Raw genomic sequence first — 12,737 nt, forward strand, 5'->3', positions numbered from 1 at the left:
GTCATGCTGTTTGTACGTGGCTGCTATGACAGTGGTCATGCTGTTTGTATGTGGCTGCTATGACAGTGGTCATGCTGTTTGTATGTGGCTGCTATGACAGTGGTCATGCTGTTTGTATGTGGCTGCTATGACAGTGGTCATGCTGTTTGTATCTGGCTGCTATGACAGTGATCATGCTGTTTGTATGGGGCTGCTATGACAGTGATCATGCTGTTTGTGTGTGGCTGCTATGACAGTGATCATGCTGTTTGTGTGTGGCTGCTATGACAGTGATCATGCTGTTTGTGTGTGGCTGCTATGACAGTGGTCATGCTGTTGTATGTGGCTGCTATGACAGTGATCATGCTGTTTGTGTGTGCCTGCTATGACAGTGGTCATGCTGTTTGTGTGTGGCTGCTATGACAGTGATCATGCTGTTTGTATGTGGCTGCTATGACAATGATCATGCTGTTTGTGTGTGGCTGCTATAACAGTGGTCATGCTGTTTGTATGTGGCTGCTATGACAGTGATCATGCTGTTTGTGTGTGGCTGCTATGACAGTGGTCATGCTGTTTGTGTGTGGCTGCTATGACAGTGATCATGCTGTTTGTACGTGGCTGCTATGACAGTGGTCATGCTGTTTGTACGTGGCTGCTATGACAGTGATCATGCTGTTTGACGTGATCATGCGACAGTGGTCATGCTGTTTGTATGCGTGGCTGCTATGACAGTGGTCATGCTGTTTGTATGTGGCTGCTATGACAGTGGTCATGCTGTTTGTATGTGGCTGCTATGACAGTGGTCATGCTGTTTGGCTGCTATGACAGTGATCATGCTGTTTGTATGTGGGCTGCTATGACAGTGGTCATGCTGTTTGTATGTGGCTGCTATGACAGTGGTCATGCTGTTTGTATCTGGCTGCTATGACAGTGATCATGCTGTTTGTATGAGGCTGCTATGACAGTGATCATGCTGTTTGTGTGTGGCTGCTATGACAGTGATCATGCTGTTTGTGTGTGGCTGCTATGACAGTGATCATGCTGTTTGTATCTGGTTGCTATGACAGTGATCATGCTGTTTGTGTGTGCTATGACAGTGATCATGCTGTTTTGTGTGTGGCTGCTATGACAGTGATCATGCTGTTTGTATCTGGTTGCTATGACAGTGATCATGCTGTTTGTGTGTGGCGGGTATGACAGTGATCATGCTGTTTGTATGTGGCTGCTATGATAGTGGTCATGCTGTTGTCATGCTGTGGTTGCTGTTTGTGGCTGCTATGACAGTGGTCATGCTGTTTTGTGTGTGGCTGCTATGACAGTGATCATGCTGTTTGTGTGTGGCGGGTATGACAGTGATCATGCTGTTTGTGTGACAGTGGTCATGCGGCTGCTATGACAGTGATCATGCTGTTTGTGTGTGGCTGCTATGACAGTGGTCATGCTGTTTGTTTGTAGTGGCCATGCTGTTTGTGTGTGGCTGCTATGACAGTGATCATGCTGTTTGTGTGTGCCTGCTATGACAGTGGTCATGCTGTTTGTGTGTGGCTGCTATGACAGTGATCATGCTGTTTGTATGTGGCTGCTATGACAGTGATCATGCTGTTTGTGTGTGCCTGCTATGACAGTGATCATGCTGTTTGTACGTGGCTGCTAGTGTGTCATGCTGTTTGTGTGTGGCTGCTATGACAGTGGTCATGCTGTTTGTATGTGGCTGCTATGACAGTGATCATGCTGTTTGTGTGTGGCTGCTATGACAGTGATCATGCTGTTTGTATGTGGCTGCTATGACAGTGATCATGCTGTTTGTGTGTGGCTGCTATGACAGTGATCATGCTGTTTGTATGTGGCTGCTATGACAGTGATCATGCTGTTTGTATGTGGCTGCTATGACAATGATCATGCTGTTTGTGTGTGGCTGCTATGACAGTGGTCATGCTGTTTGTATGTGGCTGCTATGACAGTGATCATGCTGTTTGTATGTGGCTGCTATGACAGTGATCATGCTGTTTGTGTGTGGCTGCTATGACAGTGATCATGCTGTTTGTGCGGTAGTGGCTGCTATGACAGTGGTCATGCTGTTTGTACGTGGCTGCTGACAGTTGGTCATGCTGTTTGTATGCGTGGCTGCTATGACAGTGGTCATGCTGTTTGTATGTGGCTGCTATGACAGTGATCATGCTGTTTGTATGTGGCTGCTATGACAGTGGTCATGCTGTTTGTATGTGGCTGCTATGACAGTGGTCATGCTGTTTGTATGTGGCTGCTATGACAGTGGTCATGCTGTTTGTATGTGGCTGCTATGACAATGATCATGCTGTTTGTGTGTGGCTGCTATGACAGTGATCATGCTGTTTGTATGTGGCTGCTATGACAGTGGTCATGCTGTTTGTATGACAGTGGCTGCTGCTATGACAGTGTCATGCTGTTTGTATGACAGTGGTCATGCTGTTTGTATGAGGCTGCTATGACAGTGATCATGCTGTTTGTGTGGCTGCTATGACAGTGGTCATGCTGTTTGTGTGTGGTCTGCTATGACAGTGATCATGCTGTTTGTATGTGTGTGGCGGGTATGACAGTGATCATGCTGTTTGTATCTGGCTGCTATGACAGTGATCATGCTGTTTGTGTGTGGCGGGTATGACAGTGATCATGCTGTTTGTATGTGGCTGCTATGACAGTGGTCATGCTGTTTGTGTGTGGCTGCTCATGCTGTTTGACAGTGGTCATGCTGTTTGTTGTGGCTGCTATGACTGCTATGACAGTGGTCATGCTGTTTGTGTGTGGCTGCTATGACAGTGATCATGCTGTTTGTGTGTGGCGGGTATGACAGTGATCATGCTGTTTGTGTGTGGCTGCTATGACAGTGGTCATGCTGTTTGTACGTGGCTGCTATGACAGTGGTCATGCTGTTTGTGTGTGGCTGCTATGACAGTGGTCATGCTGTTTGTATGTGGCTGCTATGACAGTGGTCATGCTGTTTGTGTGTGGCTGCTATGACAGTGGTCATGCTGTTTGTATGTGGCTGCTATGACAGTGGTCATGCTGTTTGTGTGTGGCTGCTATGACAGTGATCATGCTGTTTTTGTGTGTTTTGTGTGGCTGCTATCTGGCTGTTTGTATGTAGCTGCTATGACAGTGATCATGCTGTTTGTGTGCTATGACAGTGTCATGCGGGCTATGACAGTGGTCATGCTGTTTGTATGTGGCTGCTATGACAGTGGTCATGCTGTTTGTATGTGGCTGCTATGACAGTGGTCATGCTGTTTGTATGTGGCTGCTGCTGTTTGACAGTGGTCATGCTGTTTGTGTGTGACCAGGGTGATAGAGGAAAATATGTTTGAAATGACTAATTATGTACATTCCAATCAGAAACTGACTAGTCCAAATGCTATAATGTACTGTCCCTCTTGCTCCCTTTCACAATTGTATATAATGTAGTCAGGAAGTTTAGTAACAATGAAGGTCTGTTCTTTAAGTTCATTCAGTTGTACAAATCTCCAGGTGGTGGGAACGGGCCATCTCCAAAATGGTCAGGAATGTTGATTTATGCTGACTGGCCTTGACCCGTGCTGATAACGGAGGCTTGAGAATTAGAGGGGCCCTCTGTTTGTGGAACGGAACGTTTGGAAAACGCTGGCGTCATTTTCAGTTTATAACCTGTGGTAATGTGTGTAAGCATTTAGTACTCTCTGGAATTAAACGCTCTTTACCTGGCTTTTAAGACTGGTCTCGATCTATCATGCATAATTAATGAACTTACACCTCATTAATGAATAGAAACGAGTGTGAAATTGGTTTTATAATTAAAGCATAGAGTAATTTACAATTCCTCTATCACAGGGGGTGTGTGGTTGCTATGACAGTGATCATGCTGTTTGTATCTGGTTGCTATGACAGTGGTCATGTGACCAGGGGTGAATTCATTCCGCTGATTCTGATGAATAACATTTCTTAAACGGAGGGGCAAATGGAATGAAATGGGGATGAACATAGCTGAGATTTGTCCAATAGAAACTCTCGTTTGTGAACATAGCTGAGATTTGTCCAATAGAAACTCTCGTTTGTGAACATAGCTGAGATTTGTCCAATAGAAACTCTCGTTTGTGAACATAGCTGGGATTTGTCCAATAGAAACTCTCGTTTGTGAACATAGCTGAGATTTGTCCAATAGAAACTCTCGTTTGTGAACATAGCTGAGATTTGTCCAATAGAAACTCTCGTTTGTGAACATAGCTGAGATTTGTCCAATAGAAACTCTCATTTGCGAATGATTACACCCTAGATCAGCTACATGCAGGCCAGAGTGAGCAAGGTGGGTTTGACTGTGTCCCAGTCTTTCACCGTGATCCCTTTATCTCTAGACCTGGGCACCTACGTTGTAACCTTCCCTTTATCTCTAGACCTGGGCACCTACGTTGTAACCTTCCCTTTATCTCTAGACCTGGGCACCTACGTTGTAAACTTTCCTTTATCTCTAGACCTGGGCATCTACGTTGTAACCTTCCCTTTATCTCTAGACCTGGGCACCTACGATTTGTAACCTTCCCTTTATCTCTAGACCTGGGCATCTACGCGTTGTAACCTTCCCTTTATCTCTAGACCTGGGCACCTACGTTTGTAACCTTCCCTTTATCTCTAGACCTGGGCACCTACGTTGTAACCTTCCCTTTATCTCTAGACCTGGGCACCTACATTGTAACCTTCCCTTTATCTCTAGACCTGGGCACCTACGTTGTAACCTTCCCTTTATCTCTAGACCTGGGCATCTACGTTGTAACCTTCCCTTAGAAACTCTCGTTTGCGAATGATTACACCCTAGATCAGCTACATGCAGGCCAGAGTGAGCAAGGTGGGTTTGACTGTGTCCCAGTCTTTCACCATGATCCCTTTATCTCTAGACCTGGGCATCTACGTTGTAAACTTTCATTCACAGGCCAGGTTGTAGCAACCTCATGATGGGTACAGGGAAAATGAGAGTATCAATGTTAAATGGGAGGTCTTTCTCTCCACCCCATGGACTGTTGGGGCATGGTCTTTCAGACTAGGTCTTTCTCTCCACCCCATGGACTATTGGGGGCTTGGTCTTTCAGGCTAGGGTCTTTCTCTCCACCCCATGGACTGTTGGGGCATGGTCTTTCAGACTAGGGTCTTTCTCTCCACCCCATGGACTATTGGGGCTTGGTCTTTCAGACTGAGGTCTTTCTCTCCACCCATGGACTGTTGGGGCATGGTCTTTCAGACTAGGGTCTTTCTCTCCACCCCATGGACTGTTGGGGCATGGTCTTTTTCAGACTAGGGTCTTTCTCTCCACCCCATGGACTGTTGGGGCATGGTCTTTCAGGCTAGGGTCTTTCTCTCCACCCCATGGACTGTTGGGGCATGGTCTTTCAGACTAGGGTCTTTCTCTCCACCCCATGGACTGTTGGGGCATGGTCTTTCAGACTAGGTCTTTCTCTCCACCCCATGGACTGTTGGGGCATGGTCTTTCAGACTAGGGTCTTTCTCTCCACCCCATGGACTGTTGGGGCATGGTCTTTCAGACTAGGGTCTTTCTCTCCACCCCATGGACTGTTGGGGCATGGTCTTTCAGACTAGGGTCTTTCTCTCCACCCCATGGACTGTTGGGGCATGGTCTTTCAGACTAGGGTCTTTCTCTCCACCCCATGGACTGTTGGGGCATGGTCTTTCAGACTAGGGTCTTTTCTCAGACTGGGGCATGGTCTTTCTCTCCACCCCATGGACTGTTGGGGCATGGTCTTTCAGACTAGGGTCTTTCTCTCCACCCCATGGACTGTTGGGGCATGGTCTTTCAGACTAGGGTATTTCTCTCCACCCCATGGACTGTTGGGGCATGGTCTTTCAGACTAGGTATTTTCTCCACCCCATGGACTGTTGGGGCATGGTCTTTCAGACTAGGGTCTTTCTCTCCACCCCATGGACTGTTGGGGCATGGTCTTTCAGACTAGGGTCTTTCTCTCCACCCCATGGACTGTTGGGGCATGGTCTTTCAGACTAGGGTCTTTCTCTCCACCCCATGGACTGTTGGGGCATGGTCTTTCAGACTAGGGTCTTTCTCTCTCACCCCATGGACTGTTGGGGCATGGTCTTTCAGGGGTCTTTCTCTCCACCCCATGGACTGTTGGGGCATGGCCTTTCAGGCTAGGGTCTTTCTCTCCACCCCATGGACTGTTGGGGCATGGTCTTTCAGACTAGGTCTTCTCTCTGAACATGCTTATTATTATGGATCCCCATTAGTTCCTGCCATGGCAGCAGCTACTTTCTTCCTGGGGTTTATTATGGATCCCCATTAGTTCCCTGCCAAGGCAGCAGCTACTCTTCCTGGGGTTTATTATGGATCCCCATTAGTTCCTGCCAAGGCAGCAGCTACTCTTCCTGGGGTTTTATTATGGATCCCCATTAGTTCCTGTCAAGGAAGCAGCTACTCTTCCTGGGGTTTATTATGGATCCCCATTAGTTCCTGTCAAGGAAGCAGCTACTCTTCCTGGGGTATATTATGGATCCCCATTAGTTCCTGCCAAGGCAGCAGCTACTCTTCCTGGGGGGTTTATTATGGATCCCCATTAGTTCCTGCCAAGGCAGCAGCTACTCTTCCTGGGGTTTATTATGGATCCCCATTAGTTCCTGTCAAGGCAGCAGCTACTCTTCCTGGGGTTTATTATGGATCCCCATTAGTTCCCTGCCAAGGCAGCAGCTACTCTTCCTGGGGTTTATTATGGATCCCCATTAGTTCCTGCCAAGAGCTAGCTCTTCCTGAGCAGGTTTAGTTCTGGATCCCCATTGGTTAGCTGCCTGAGTTAGCCTTCCCTGGAGCAGGTTAGTTCTGAATGCAGTATAGTGGAGTTAGCCCTGAGTTAGCCTGCCCTGGAGCAGGTTAGTTCTGAATGCAGGATAGTGGAGTTAGCCCTGAGTTATCCTTCCTGGAGCAGGTTAGTTCTGAATGCAGGATAGTGGAGTTAGCCCTGAGTTAGCCTGCCCTGGAGCAGGTTAGTTCTGAATGCAGGATAGTGGAGCTAGCCCTGAGTTAGCCTGCCCCGGAGCAGGTTAGTTCTGAATGCAGGATAGTGGAGTTAGCCTGCCCGGGAGCAGGTTAGTTCTGAATGCAGGATAGTGGAGCTAGCCCTGAGTTAGCCAGCCCTGGAGCAGGTTAGTTCTGAATGCAGGATAGTGGAGTTAGCCCTGAGTTAGCCAGACCTGGAGCAGGTTAGTTCTGAATGCAGGATAGTGGAGTTAGCCCTGAGTTAGCCAGCCCTGGAGCAGGTTAGTTCTGAATGCAGGATAGTGGAGTTAGCCCTGAGTTAGCCTTCCCCGGAGCAGATAGTTCTGAATGCAGGATAGTGGAGTTAGCCCTGAGTTAGCCAGCCCTGGAGCAGGTTAGTTCTGAATGCAGGATAGTGGAGTTAGCCCTGAGTTAGCCAGCCCTGGAGCAGGTTAGTTCTGAATGCAGGATAGTGGAGTTAGCCCTGAGTTAGCCAGCCCTGGAGCAGGTTAGTTCTGAATGCAGGATAGTGGAGTTAGCCCTGAGTTAGCCAGCCCTGGAGCAGGTTAGTTCTGAATGCAGGATAGTGGAGTTAGCCCTGAGTTAGCCAGCCCTGGAGCAGGTTAGTTCTGAATGCAGGATAGTGGAGTTAGCCCTGAGTTAGCCAGCCCTGGAGCAGGTTAGTTCTGAATGCAGGATAGTGGAGTTAGCCCTGAGTTAGCCAGCCCTGGAGCAGGTTAGTTCTGAATGCAGGATAGTGGAGTTAGCCCTGAGTTAGCCTTCCCTGGAGCAGGTTAGTTCTGAATGCAGGATACAAGGGAGTTAGCCCTGAGTTAGCCTTCCCTGGAGCAGGTTAGTTCTGAATGCAGGATAGTGGAGTTAGCCCTGAGTTAGCCAGCCCTGGAGCAGGTTAGTTCTGAATGCAGGATAGTGGAGTTAGCCCTAGCCCCTGCCCGAGCAGGTTAGTTCTGAATGCAGGATAGTGGAGTTATCCCTGAGTTAGCCAGCCCTGGAGCAGGTTAGTTCTGAATGCAGGATAGTGGAGTTAGCCCTGAGTTAGCCAGCCCTGGAGCAGGTTAGTTCTGAATGTAGGATAGTGGAGTTAGCCCTGAGTTAGCCTTCCCCGGAGCAGATAGTTCTGAATGCAGGATAGTGGAGTTAGCCCTGAGTTAGCCAGCCCTGGAGCAGGTTAGTTCTGAATGCAGGATAGTGGAGTTAGCCCTGAGTTAGCCAGCCCTGGAGCAGGTTAGTTCTGAATGCAGGATAGTGGAGTTAGCCCTGAGTTAGCCTTCCCCGGAGCAGGTTAGTTCTGAATGCAGGATAGTGGAGTTAGCCCTGAGTTAGCCTTCCCTGGAGCAGGTTAGTTCTGAATGCAGGATAGTGGAGCTAGCCCTGAGTTAGCCAGCCCTGGAGCAGGTTAGTTCTGAATGCAGGATAGTGGAGTTAGCCTGCCCCGGAGCAGGTTAGTTCTGAATGCAGGATAGTGGAGTTATCCCTGAGTTAGCCAGCCCTGGAGCAGGTTAGTTCTGATTGGTTGTCATAGAAATGTACCTGGCTAAAAGTTGAGCCACTTTCGTATGACCAGTGATCCCGAGTTGAATTCTGAGTTGACCAAAGTTACCTCACTAACCCCTCAAACCTGCTTCTTGGATACCCCTCAAACCTGCTTCATAGGATACCCCTCAAACCTGCTTCATAGGATACCCCTCAAACCTGCTTCATAGGATACCCCTCAAACCTGCTTCATAGGATACCCCTCAAACCTGCTTCATAGGATACCCCTCAAACCTGCTTCATAGGATACCCCTCAAACCTGCTTCATAGGATACCCCTCAAACCCCCTCAAACCTGCTTCATAGGATACCCCTCAAACCCCCTCAAACCTGCTTCGTAGGATAACCCTCAAACCTGCTTCATAGGATAACCCTCAAACCTGCTTCATAGGATACCCCTCAAACCTGCTTCATAGGATACCCCTCAAACCTGCTTCGTAGGATACCCCTCAAACCTGCTTCGTAGGATACCCCTCAAACCTGCTTCGTAGGATACCCCTCAAACCTGCTTCATAGGATACCCCTCAAACCTGCTTCATAGGATACTCCTCAAACCTGCTTCGTAGGATACTCCTCAGTTCCAATGAACATATGTTAAATCAGTGTCAGTCATAAAATCTTCTAGTAGTGATGACAATATATGACATGATAACACACATGAATTCACCTCACGCAAACAAGAAACGTGTCAGTCATCAAGATGAACTCTGCCGCGCTGAGTAACTTAACACGTACTATGGGAATGTTTAGTTTCAACCAAAGCTCTACTGTATAATGAAAGAGAGACGAGGGAGCAGTACGAACCTGCAGGTTTGGTCCTGGAGAAGACGAACTCTGCCGCGCTGAGTAACTTAACACGTACTATGGGAATGTTTAGTTTCAACCCAAGCTCTACTGTATAATGAAAGAGAGACGAGGGAGCAGTACGAACCTGCAGGTTTGGTCCTGGAGAAGACGAACTCTGCCGCGCTGCAGCGTTTCACCTGTTGGTTACAGGCGTGGATGTCGATCCGGTAAACGGTGAACGGCTGCAGACCGGATATCTGCAACTCCCGCTCGCTGACTGCCCACTCTACGAAGTCATACTCCCTGTCCGCTAACTCCGCCTCTGTAGCGTTGGCCCAAAGGTCAGGTGACGTGGCGTTAGGGTAGGTGGTCACACCACGGTGGATGGTACGGTTGGCCACGCCAAATAGATCCCGACGGCGCCGGTCTGGAGGTCTGGAGGAGAGGGAGAGAGAGCAGAGGGATGTGGGAGTGACAATCACAGTCGTCCAAACACTAACAATACACTAGTCAACACATAACCTGTGTGGTGGAATCCTTTCAATGGAAAACACGGCTTGGGTTTTCAGCAGTAGAGAGGATTGTTCAGTTAGAATCTCCCTCCCTCTATTACACTGATCCAGTCGGTCCTGTTGCTTCAGGGGATCTCCTCTGTTCATGTGTTCCATGACTATTCCAGATGGACTCCTCTACATTTACTCTACTCTACTCTACAGTCAGACGACACCAGATCCAGTCGGACGACACCAGATCCAGTCGGACGACACCAGATCCAGACGGACGACACCAGATCCAGACAGACGACACCAGATCCAGACAGACGACACCAGATCCAGTCAGACGACACCAGATCCAGTCAGACGACACCAGATCCAGTCAGACGACACCAGATCCAGTCAGACGACACCAGATCCAGTCAGACGACACCAGATCCAGTCAGACGACACCAGATCCAGTCAGACGACACCAGATCCAGAGTGTCTGGCGGGGAGCTGCCGTGGCAGACTGGGATTTCAATCCCTTCTCTTCCTCCCCTCCCTTTTTTTCCATTGCTCTCTCTGTAAATCCTGACGTTTCTCTCACTAGGGTGCTTCCCTATAGACATGTTCCAGTAGAGCTGAGCAGGGCTGTTTGACTGGTAAATTAGACCAACCAGATGGTAAATTAGACTAACCAGATGGATATGGTAAATTAGACCAACCAGATGGTAAATTAGACCAACCAGATGGTAAATTAGACTAACCAGATGGGTAAATTAGACTTACCAGATGGGTAAATTAGACTAACCAGATGGGTAAATTAGACTAACCAGATGGTAAATTAGACTAACCAGATGGGTGAATTAGACTAACCAGATGGAGATGGTAAATTAGACCAACCAGATGGGTAAATTAGACTAACCAGATGGGTGAATTAGACTAACCAGATGGAGATGGTAAATTAGACCAACCAGATGGGTAAATTAGACTAACCAGATGGAGATGGTAAATTAGACCAACCAGATGGTAAATTAGACTAACCAGATGGAGATGGTACATTAGACTAACCAGATAGAGATGGGTAAATTAGACCAACCAGATGGTAAATTAGACTAACCAGATGGTAAATTAGACTAACCAGATGGGTGAATTAGACTAACCAGATGGTAAATTAGACTAACCAGATGGTAAATTAGACTAACCAGATGGGTATATTAGACTAACCAGATGGAGATGGTAAATTAGACCAACCAGATGGTAAATTAGACTAACCAGATGGGTGAATTAGACTAACCAGATGGGTGAATTAGACTAACCAGATGGGTAAATTAGACTAACCAGATGGTAAATTAGACTAACCAGATGGGTGTATTAGACTAACCAGATGGTAAATTAGACTAACCAGATGGTAAATTAGACTAACCAGATGGTAAATTAGACTATGGTAAATTAGACTAACCAGATGGGTAAATTAGACTAACCAGATGGGTAAATTAGACTAACCAGATGGGTAAATTAGACTAACCAGGTGGGTATATTAGACTAACCAGGTGGGTAAATTAGACTAACCAGATGGGTCAATTAGACTAACCAGATGGTAAATTAGACTAACCAGATGGTAAATTAGACCAACCAGATGGTAAATTAGACCAACCAGATGGTAAATTAGACTAACCAGATGGGTAAATTAGACTTACCAGATGGGTAAATTAGACTAACCAGATGGGTAAATTAGACTAACCAGATGGTAAATTAGACTAACCAGATGGGTGAATTAGACTAACCAGATGGAGATGGTAAATTAGACCAACCAGATGGGTAAATTAGACTAACCAGATGGGTGAATTAGACTAACCAGATGGAGATGGTAAATTAGACCAACCAGATGGGTAAATTAGACTAACCAGATGGAGATGGTAAATTAGACCAACCAGATGGTAAATTAGACTAACCAGATGGAGATGGTAAATTAGACTAACCAGATAGAGATGGGTAAATTAGACCAACCAGATGGTAAATTAGACTAACCAGATGGTAAATTAGACTAACCAGATGGGTGAATTAGACTAACCAGATGGTAAATTAGACTAACCAGATGGTAAATTAGACTAACCAGATGGGTATATTAGACTAACCAGATGGAGATGGTAAATTAGACCAACCAGATGGTAAATTAGACTAACCAGATGGGTGAATTAGACTAACCAGATGGGTGAATTAGACTAACCAGATGGGTAAATTAGACTAACCAGATGGTAAATTAGACTAACCAGATGGGTGTATTAGACTAACCAGATGGTAAATTAGACTAACCAGATGGTAAATTAGACTAACCAGATGGTAAATTAGACTAACCAGATGGTAAATTAGACTATGGTAAATTAGACTAACCAGATGGGTAAATTAGACTAACCAGATGGGTAAATTAGACTAACCAGATGGGTAAATTAGACTAACCAGGTGGGTATATTAGACTAACCAGGTGGGTAAATTAGACTAACCAGATGGGTCAATTAGACTAACCAGATGGTAAATTAGACTAACCAGATGGTAAATTAGACTAACCAGATGGTAAATTAGACTAACCAGATGGTAAATTAGACCAACCAGATGGTGAATTAGACCAACCAGATGGTAAATTAGACTAACCAGATGGGTAAATTAGACTAACCAGATGGTAAATTAGACTAACCAGATGGGTATATTAGACTAACCAGATGGTAAATTAGACCAACCAGATGGGTAAATTAGACTAACCAGATGGTAAATTAGACTAACCAGATGGTAAATTAGACTAACCAGATGGGTAAATTAGACTAACCAGATGGTAAATTAGACTAACCAGATGGTAAATTAGACTAACCAGATGGTAAATTAGACTAACCAGATGGGTATATTAGACTAACCAGATGGAGATGGTAAATTAGACCAACCAGATGGTAA

The 12,737-nt window shown here is 46.5% G+C and overlaps 1 pseudogene; it reads right to left on the minus strand.

Moving 5' to 3' along the window:
* Nucleotides 1-9,232: 9,232 nt before the first annotated feature.
* The window catches only part of LOC135565449 (insulin-like growth factor 1 receptor), a 109,071-nt pseudogene continuing 105,566 nt past the window's right edge, over nucleotides 9,233-12,737 (minus strand).

Source organism: Oncorhynchus nerka, linkage group LG27 (assembly GCF_034236695.1).
Source record: "Oncorhynchus nerka isolate Pitt River linkage group LG27, Oner_Uvic_2.0, whole genome shotgun sequence".
NCBI classification, from domain to species: Eukaryota; Metazoa; Chordata; class Actinopteri; order Salmoniformes; family Salmonidae; genus Oncorhynchus; species Oncorhynchus nerka.